Genomic DNA, 9,742 nt, shown 5'->3' on the forward strand with positions numbered 1-9,742 from the left:
TGAAACTGACAAAAAGTGTGCCAGTAATTTCTCTGGCAGCTGAAACATTCCCTTTCATTAAACAGTCTTTGAATCCACCAGCCACTGTGGCAGGAAGGGGAACAAGAGGCATAAACAATTAAACGACCCATTTCTTTTAAAAAATATAACTTTTTTTCTTTTTCTTTTTGATAAGGATCCCCAAAGGATCAGTTAAGAAAAAATAAAAGCCATTGGAAAATCTGCTTATCAAATTACCTGACAATCATCCTCTCTATTTGGTGGTCTAGTTTAGCTGCTAGATGTCCAGTCCCTCCCTCTACTCTGCCCTGAGGCAGTGCTGTGCCCTTACTTCAACCCTCCTCCACCCCAGTATCCACCTGTTAGTGCTGATAGGGGGTTTGAGATGTTATCTCATCACTCCTCAAATTCTGCATGTTAAATAAATCTGGGAGGAGTGATTAGGTCAGAAATATAAACATGCTATGCTGTAATACATATTTGAACAACATGAGCTGCACCTGCTTTACTCTGTCCATCTTGGATGTTGAGGTTCATCTTTATTTACTGTCTTTGTTTCTAATGCATATATAAAATCTAATGTGTTCCCCAGCCTCCCCTGACACCAGAAATATAACAAAATGAGAATTTATTCAACATTTGCATTTCATACCCCTGCCCACTGATTTAAATACATGCATATATGTTACAGATCTCAACAGGCAGCAAATCTATGGCCGCAGATCTGTAAAACCTGGATTCAGATTTGCAAACAGCTTTTTGTTTTCTTGAGCCTTGTGGGACTCTTTATTTTTTAGCAGTTGGGTTTTTTGTCACTAAGTCTTCAGGGCTACTGTACTCTGGTCACTGAAACAGACATGATTTGTAGAAAACTGGACGTTATGGAGACTTAAGGTCTAACAAAGAGAGCTGAGATTCTAAGCAACATTAGACAGTGTTGTGATGAAACGCCAAAGACGCCATGACTTTCTTTGATCTGTTGAGTCATGTTTGAGTGCATTGCTATGTTTAGATTTTTAAAGAGAACTGAACTTGTGTATTCGGTGCTGTACTGTGGAGTGTATTCGATGGGAAACTTTGAGTGTAGCAGAAGTAATAAATAGACTAGAAGTGCTTTAAGATGGTTGACGTCATGTGCCAGTTGATCCACTTTTATTGGAGGCAGAAATCTCTCTTACAGTCATTGTACATGAGGAGAGAGGGGAACTTCTGCTGCCTGCTGTACACAAACTGTTCTTTTCAACCACAAGTTTTTCTTCTGTGCTCAAACTTTCTCCCTGCAGTGGTGAATCCTATTTTCGTTGACATGGACTCTTACCGACTGTCTCAGCCACACTGAAGTGTACATTTCTCCTGCTTTGTTTCCATGTGTGGCTTCATTGTGACATAGATATCTCATTACTCAGCTGTAGAGACTGTACTCCTCAGCAGCGTGTTGTCCTGTGAGTGGGGTTATTTTGATGATTTTCTCTGCTTTGGCTCTAGCATTTACGATCCATTTCTGATGCCCATGCTATTTTCATATGTATGTTTCTTTTTATATATGAACTGTGCTTTACTACTGAGGAAAATGAAGAATGGAATAAAGGTTTTTTCATAAATGTATACCAGTGAAGTCAGTTCTGTATGTTGAATCGTCTTGTGTTTGTTTGAAGGAGCAGGTGGTCTGTCACTTTGTGTTTATAAAGCTCTCCACCAGGGGTGTCAAACTCAAGGCCTGGGGGCCAAATCCGGCCTGTGGTACAGTTATACCTAGCCCGCAAGATATACTTTTAGAATAACAGGCCCACCACTATGAGGTCTGCAGATTTCCTCCAGTATAAAAGTTAAAAATTTACCCTTATGATTTAAAATATACTTGTTAAGTCATAAAGATTAGAAAAATATTTGATAAAAAATCAGGAATGTTGGAGAAGAAATTAATTTGTTTTTTATTTCATATCTTTAATTTTGATCTCACATTAATGACTTAAACTTATGTAACCACACAGGACACAATAACTACGGGGTTCTTGTAGCTGGGATTTTACTCTAAGTATTTTTAGAGTGCATAACAACATGAATTCTCTTAAGTGGGCCTGGTTTAACCTCAATCACAATAGCTTGTGTTTTCTTGAGAAATTAATTAAAAAAAAAACTAAAACAAACCCAAGAAAATACATCAATGGGCTCAGGCTATCAATAGAAACAGAGAATAAAATCTGTCAACTACAGATTCAACAATAAATCACCCACAAAATGTTTGAAAATGTGCACTAGATATGTAAAAAGTACACTTACATTTCAACACGGTCCATAAAACAGTATTGGACTCCCTTATTCAGTCTGTGCCGGGCAAATGCAAACACAGTTCTCGCGGATAGCACATAGAATCTAAAAGCATCAACTTCAGTAGAGCTGCTTTTAACTTCTTTTAAGCACAGAAAACAGTGCAGCCATTCCAGTAAATCTTCAGGTCGTCACATGTGGTGCAAACAGGAAGAGAGAGGACCATGATGCACATGGCAGAGTGACTTTTTTCTACTTGATGCTGCCACCTAGTGACCATAATCAATAAGTACCTGTGAATATCCACTTACATTCTAACGCCCAGTTCAGTGACAAAACGATGTCAGAACATAAGAAAAGAACTAAGAACATGTACATTTGAGTTCACCAGAATAGTAGAACTGTAACATATCCAGTGGATAAAATATATCTCAATTATTTTACCACCTGGTTACAATTTAACCTGACACGCCAGATGGTAAACCTCTCATACACAGTGTTTGGTAAAGGGCAGAGCCTTTAAAAAAAAAATGAGTGGATGAACTTCTGTCTGTCACATCTTTACGGGCCAATCAGAGCAACAAAACACGTGACATAACCGTTAACGAGGAGTAAACTCCATAGTGCTAACCATGGCAACTGTAGACATGTCAGCACACAACTTTTGTCGTTTTTGAAAACAACTCACTTTTGTTCTTTGTTCTTCTTTTAACAAAGAAACGTCAACAGTTCTGATAAAAACGAACACTTTAGCAGCAGCCGCGCTAATGTCTTCCGCCATAAATGCATCAGCCTCTTGTTGCTGCTTGCTTACATCATGACTCCGCTATGCCCGAAAGCACTGCCCCTTGTCACTGACTGATCCTGTCGCTTTTTAACCGGGCCCAAATGGTTCAGATAGAAGCTTTGCAAGATGGATTCACCAGTGAGAAACACGGAAACAGGTGTATGCATCTGCTATGCAAGGTTAGTTACACTTGGGGTTTTGACGTTTTCATCCCCCCTCATATTTTGACTTTAAGATTCACAATTTAAAATTTCAAGTCAAATTTAGACTTTTTAAACTCATGATTTTTGATTTCATTTCATATTTTGGCCTTCAAAACTCACAATTAAGAATTTTACCTCAAGTTTTTAACCTAGCAAAAAGTTTTGCCATGATCTAAGTTAAAGGGATATTTTAACATTTTGGCATGTTCGCCCATTGCCATAATTCCTATATAGTCTTAGTAATAGGTTCGTTACATTTAGTTGTCGGTGCAAGCTGTTGTTAGATCAGCGGGTCTGAGATGGGAGCAACTCTGTTACTTAATGGAGTCTTATGGTAAATACAGCTTTCCCTCATCAAACTCATCAAATAAACAATCCAACAACTCCAAAACACTCTCATGGACAAGTTTTGACCTGCATATTCACCACGCTATGAAATAATCCAGAACATTATGAGACGAAGTTGTTTTAGAGAAAAAATCAAAGAAGGAACTACACTCCAGACATGGCTGCTGGGCGGAGTGATTTCAAAAGCGGAAAAAGCAGTTTATTCAAGAAATAGTTCCAAGTATTTGCTTCATGTTTTGTAATGTTACATAATTATACGTTTTTATTTCATAGCGTGGTGAATGTGCAGGTCACAACTTGTCCACAAGAGCATTTTGGAGTTGTTGGATTGTGTATTTGATGAGTTTGATGAGGGAAAGCAGGAATTACCATAAGACTCCACTGTGTTGGCAGAGCAGCTCCGAACTCGATCTAAAAAAAAAGCTTGCACTGACAACTAAACGTAACGAACCTATTACTAAGACTATAGGAATAATGGGCGAATTTGCCAAAGTGTTGAAGTATCCCTTTAATATATTCCAATCTAAATCTTAACAACCCCAGAGCAGACAAACCCCCCCGAGATCACCAGTCCATCCCCAGATGGATGGATGGATGGAAAAATCCAAACAACTGGTGTATAGTCAACCTCCTGGCTAAAGGGAAACAGTAGTAACACAAGAGCATGCCCCCTGAAAATCTGCCTGTTTACATCCATAAATAAATAATGAACCTGCAGGGTTTTTTATCACCACAGGGAGTAAATTTAAGTGGCTGCATCTAACATAGCAGGCTCATGTTTACACGGTAAGGTGGTTTTCAAAATCATTGCATGAACAGGTCGGGTTCATGTGGCGATTTAAAAATCCAAACTTAGACAAAAAGTAACAAGTTTTATTGTTAATTATTCTGATCATTGGAGACATAGACTTCTCAGACTAAACTTCAGCGACCTGCAGACTGAAAGAGACAGGTGAGAAGTCTAACTCAAAGTAATGCAAAAGTTTCCTCCTCATACAAATTTGTGTATTTTTTTACACAAACCTTTGGTGCAGTAATTTCTAGACCTTTGAGAAATAGGAAAGTTAGATTTATTTTTAATGTTGCTGTTGCAATGTTGACAAATGACTTAAATGCTGAGAGCAACAAAGAACTCCAGCTACCTGATTACATTGTTGAGGATAAAGAAACTCAGAAGGGCATGTAATCACAGGGAAGTAGCACTGATTGTTTTTGTTTTAAGGTAAAATTAAAATCCCAGTTGCCTCTGGATTTATGAGTACAAACAAATCCTCTTCACATTAAAATTATATCAATTTTGGTGAGTGTAGCGTTGAGACCACCCCAGCAAACAGATCAACAGGAATTGTGAAGAGGTGCAGGAGAAAAACTCCCCTTGCAGGCATCATCAGCAGATATAAAAGAGAAGGAGCAGAGGTCTAAAGGAGTCAAGAGGTAAACTGAGCAAAAACGCCTCTGAGACAGTCCAGCACAATACAGACAGGTACAAAACCCAGGCAGACACAAACAACCACGGTGCAACAATGATGTGCAGGAACGACTCTGCTGAATGCACCATCATCTTCCTGCTGCTCACACAGATCCATTCAGAAAAATCCCCCCATGTCGTCTGTGCATTCATTAAAATGCTCTCTTTATGTGCGGTGGAGGAGCAGAGCAGGGAAACAAAGGCAGTTTATAGATCTCACAGCCACACTGATCAGTGCGATGTTTGCCGACCTCCCCTTTACCTGCCTACTCGGCCCTACAAATTGTCAGTTGCCATGGTAACTGTGTTCTTTCTGACATAATGAAGTGCAACTAAAGATCAGGCAGCAACTGGCAACAAACTCTGTTTTTGTTATTCTGACTTCAACACAACATTTTTCCTCTGTTCCTTGCAACTTTCAAGGTTTTCCTGTTTTTTCTTTTCTTTTTTGGACAGATTTCACAGATTCTGCTGAAAACTGACAGAATGGGATTTATGTTGCCTCAGCTCAATAAAGGCTCAGGTCTATGAGATGTTAAAGACTCTCCAATAAGTTACGGGACCATCAGACTTTTTAAAATTGATCATTTCTGTGCAATCATTCATTTTAGCGTGTTTTTGTCTTGTGTTGTAGTGAATTTCTGCCCTTTTTCTTTAACAGATGCAAACTGATGAACAAGGACTGTGAGCAATCCCAGAATACTTTACAAGTAACTTGCTAAAGAAACCAGGATGGTAACTTTTAACAGCTTTTCTTTCTCATTAGGTGGAATTCATCAGGAGTGCAGTTTTTTTTTTATTGAATAGAGTCCTGAATTCAAACAAGAGGTAAGCCATGGAGGTGGGAGGACATGAGCAGTGTGTCATGATCCTACACCCTCTAGAGATGCATTTTGGGGTCAGCTGCCTAGAAGCATCCCCACAGTATGATGCTGCCAACACTGTGCTTCACAGTGGGGATGGTGTTTGTGTTTATGTGCCGTGTTTGGTGTTCACCAAAAATATTCACCCCTTCAAGTCTGTATTTAGTGATGCACCTTTGGCCGCAATCACAGCACTGAGTCTGTGTGGATAGGTCTCAATCAGGCCTTCACATCTGGACACTGCAATTTTATTTCTTTCTTACTTGCAAAACTGCTCAATCTCTATCAGGTTGCACAGGGATCAGGTGTGAACAGCCCTTTTCAAGTTCATTCACAAATCTCTGTTGGACTCCAGAACATTCACCTTGAACCACCTTGTCCTGAACCATTTCTGTGTAGCTTTTGCTTCAGGTCATTCAGCATTTATTTTACCCTCTTATATAATACTTCCAGGGCCAGCTGCTGAGAAGCATCCCCACAGCATGATGCTGCCACCACCATGCTTCACAGTGGGGATGGTGTGTTCGCGGTGACGTGCAGTGTTTTTTTTGTCCACCACACAAAGTGTCACGTGACGACCAAAAACACTATTTTTGGGCTCAGGAACCAGTCTAGAGTTGTTTTATGGTTTCAGAATCTTGTTGACTGTCTGTTACTTACCAAAGCAGATAAATTTGCCAGACTCTTTGTCTGTCATCAGGCAAATTCATCTTGAAAAGCTTCAATCCTCAACGTTTGTGCCAAACCAAGCTTTGATCGGACTAATTAGCATCATTTGAGGAGAACAAGGCGGTAACCGTGGGCGGGGTTTACTGAACTGAAAAAAAAAATAGAAAAAAAAAACAATGACAATGACTATTAAAACCCTGGCAATAACCTGTAAGCTCAAGAGAAGCGCATTCAAAAAATGTCGTCTTATCTTGTCGCTCTGATTGGCCCGTTATGAATATGACGGACAGAATATTCCTTCAATCACCTCCAGAGAATTTTTTGAAAAGTCCTGTCCTTCCTTGCCCTTGCTTTCTATGGGAGCTTTCTCATAGTGGATATTTGAAACAGTCGGTCTGACATGTCAGGTTAGAATTTTTGAGAACAATTAGATGTCAAATTAATTTTTGTTATAAGAAATGTTTTTCTTAACTAAAAACTCAACAGTTTCTGTTTGTAGCTTTAATTAATGTAAAGTGTCTTTGAGTGTCCTTGAAAAGTTCTTACAATAAATTATTTTAAAATTAGGAAAAATGTACTAATTTTTTAGCATGTTTAATCTTGGCTTGAAAACCAGAACATATTAGTGCCTGATGGATCCATGAATTATTGTTGGTTTGGGATAAGCCCTGGATGTTTGCTCCTTCAGTCTCAACCCTGCATGGGATGAAAGACAAGCCTTTAAAAGTTTATAGCAAAAAGCCCAAAACTTAATCTTAACCAAAAAAGTTTTAACGGCTGGAGAACTGCAGTAATCAGGTGATATGATCCTCAGCTGATGCATGATGGGAAGTATCTGTGCATCTCTTTGGAGCAGGTGTAGAGGAGGAGCGAGCAGCTGTTAACACTTTACTGGAGGAATAATCTCTTTCTCTCCTCATTCTGTGTAATGGCTCCACATTAGAGCCAGCTTCTATTATTAGGGAAACTAGTTCTTAGAAACCAGAGGACATGACGAAATATCCTGAAATAAAGTAATCTTTCCTAGCAGAGTAGTTATTTCTCCCTCAGAGCACACAGTACCTCTGAAATATGCTGTAGAAATGAAGATTCATGCAGGTAAACGTGTATACTCTTTATTCTCTGTACAGCAGACGGTGTGGAGGGCATTCACAGTGACCCTCCATCCCACTGAGATGTCAGATCATCAGGAGACATTTCTGCCTGTTCAGCAGTATCCTTCATGCTCAGAGTCCTCTAACATGACCACTTTGGCTTTAAAGGAATAGTACAACTCTTGTAAACGATAAATATTCAGAAAAATTCCAAGACTTTTGTAGCTGAAATATTTGTGTTCTTAAGTTTTAGCTGTAAAAGCACATCACAACTAGTTGATGATGCTGCCCAGTTTGCTCTGCCTGAATTTCTGGCTGTCTATTAACCAAGACTTCAGCCCTATTCAGGGCTAAAATCCCCTCGTGTGGAGATGTTCTTAGAGAGATTAAGGTTTAAGGTGTAGCGAAGCCAAAACCATACATCTGTTCAAGTGAAAATCGATGGGGCTGTAAATCTTTCTCTCTCCACCATGATAGAGAGTAGTCTGATTCCTTAAATGCAACCCCCCCCCAAAACAGTACACATAATTCACTTACTATGTTCTCGGTAGAAATGCTCTACCTCCTACGCTGAGTCAAGTATGCACATTTGTCCATATATGATGACCCGTAGATGAGCTGGAGAGATGACACCGAAGCATATTCCATCTTTGTAAAGCTGGGATTTCACCTTGTTGAAACTGGCCTGTTTCTTGGCAATTGTGGCGCTGAAATCTTCAAAGATCCTGCTGGTCTTCCTGCGGTATGTGATGTCTCGGTTTTTCTTTTCCCACAACAGCACATGCTCCTTGTGGATGCATCTGTGGAAGCGTATGATGAAAGGTCAGGATTTATTTGGCAGTTTCGGGGCCAAGCTGCAGTGCGCTCGTTCCAAATCCAAGTCGAGGTCCTGTAGCTCACCCCCGCCACCTCCTCAAACAGCGTAGTGGAATACCAATCACCCGGAGATTACTCCATTTGGAGCATGAGATCAGATCCTCCACAGCCAGCTGTAGTTTCTCGTTCTCCAGCATAGTGGTCTCTAGTTTGGACTTCAATGTAGCAACACCGCCCCCCAATCAAGTAATCCCGTCTGAATGAGCAGCGAGAGTGGTTTCCATTGCAGAGATAGTTATGGTGTGTGAGGCCACAGTCTCGGCCATGTTCTGGAGCGAGGGCTGGATTGGAGCCAGGGCCGCGTTCAAGGAGGAGATAAGTTCACTCATAACGTTTTACTGCAGCTTTGCAAGCTCTCCAGCCAACATGCCGAGTGTTAGCCGCTCCGCGCTCATAGCTGCTGCTTTGGAGGACGCCCTGCTAGCATCTTGTGAGCTTAAGTGCTGAGTGACTTGCGGTTGATTTTTACCACGAATGCCATAGGTTTTACTCATTCTGGCTTTAATAAAAGTCGGTAGAGCTACTACTAACTTAACGACTAAGAACGTTGACAAAAATATATGTGTAACTGGCAAAAAAGGGATAAAGTATCAGGGAGCAAAATTCACACATCTGATCACAAAGTCGCCATAACTGGAAGTCCCATGGATCAATAAATCACATCTGGGTTGTGCGGGACAATTCTTTGAGCGAAGATAACCAATACATCTCTACTCATCATCTCTTGTGACTCTTGAGACTGAGGGCCTCCTGTGGTAGAGTTGACACACTGTACCTTTAAGTAGTAATTTTAGTCTCTATATCACATGTTCTTGAGGAGAATACGTATTTGTTAATAACAGCTGACAGAAACCGGGTCTTTCAAAGATGGTCATGTCTCACCTGTGGATCTGTCTCCATCAGATTATTCAAAGACAAAAGTTCGTCCTGCTCTCTTGTTGAAAGTTAAACCCAGTGAGGATCGTGACTCCAGCTCTCCGTCCATTTCATCACACACCCAACGCCAGATAAGAAATCCAATTAAGCTGATGCTGTGCAGTCTTATTTCCTTTTTCTGCAATCATCTCCTACATGTCTATAAACAATACACTATTCAAAGTGTAATACATTTTTGTCATAGATATGCAAATGCTCCATTATTAGTGGAGGGAACAGTAACAAGGCGA

Source organism: Cheilinus undulatus, linkage group 7 (genome assembly GCF_018320785.1).
Source record: "Cheilinus undulatus linkage group 7, ASM1832078v1, whole genome shotgun sequence".
Classification (NCBI taxonomy): Eukaryota; Metazoa; Chordata; class Actinopteri; order Labriformes; family Labridae; genus Cheilinus; species Cheilinus undulatus.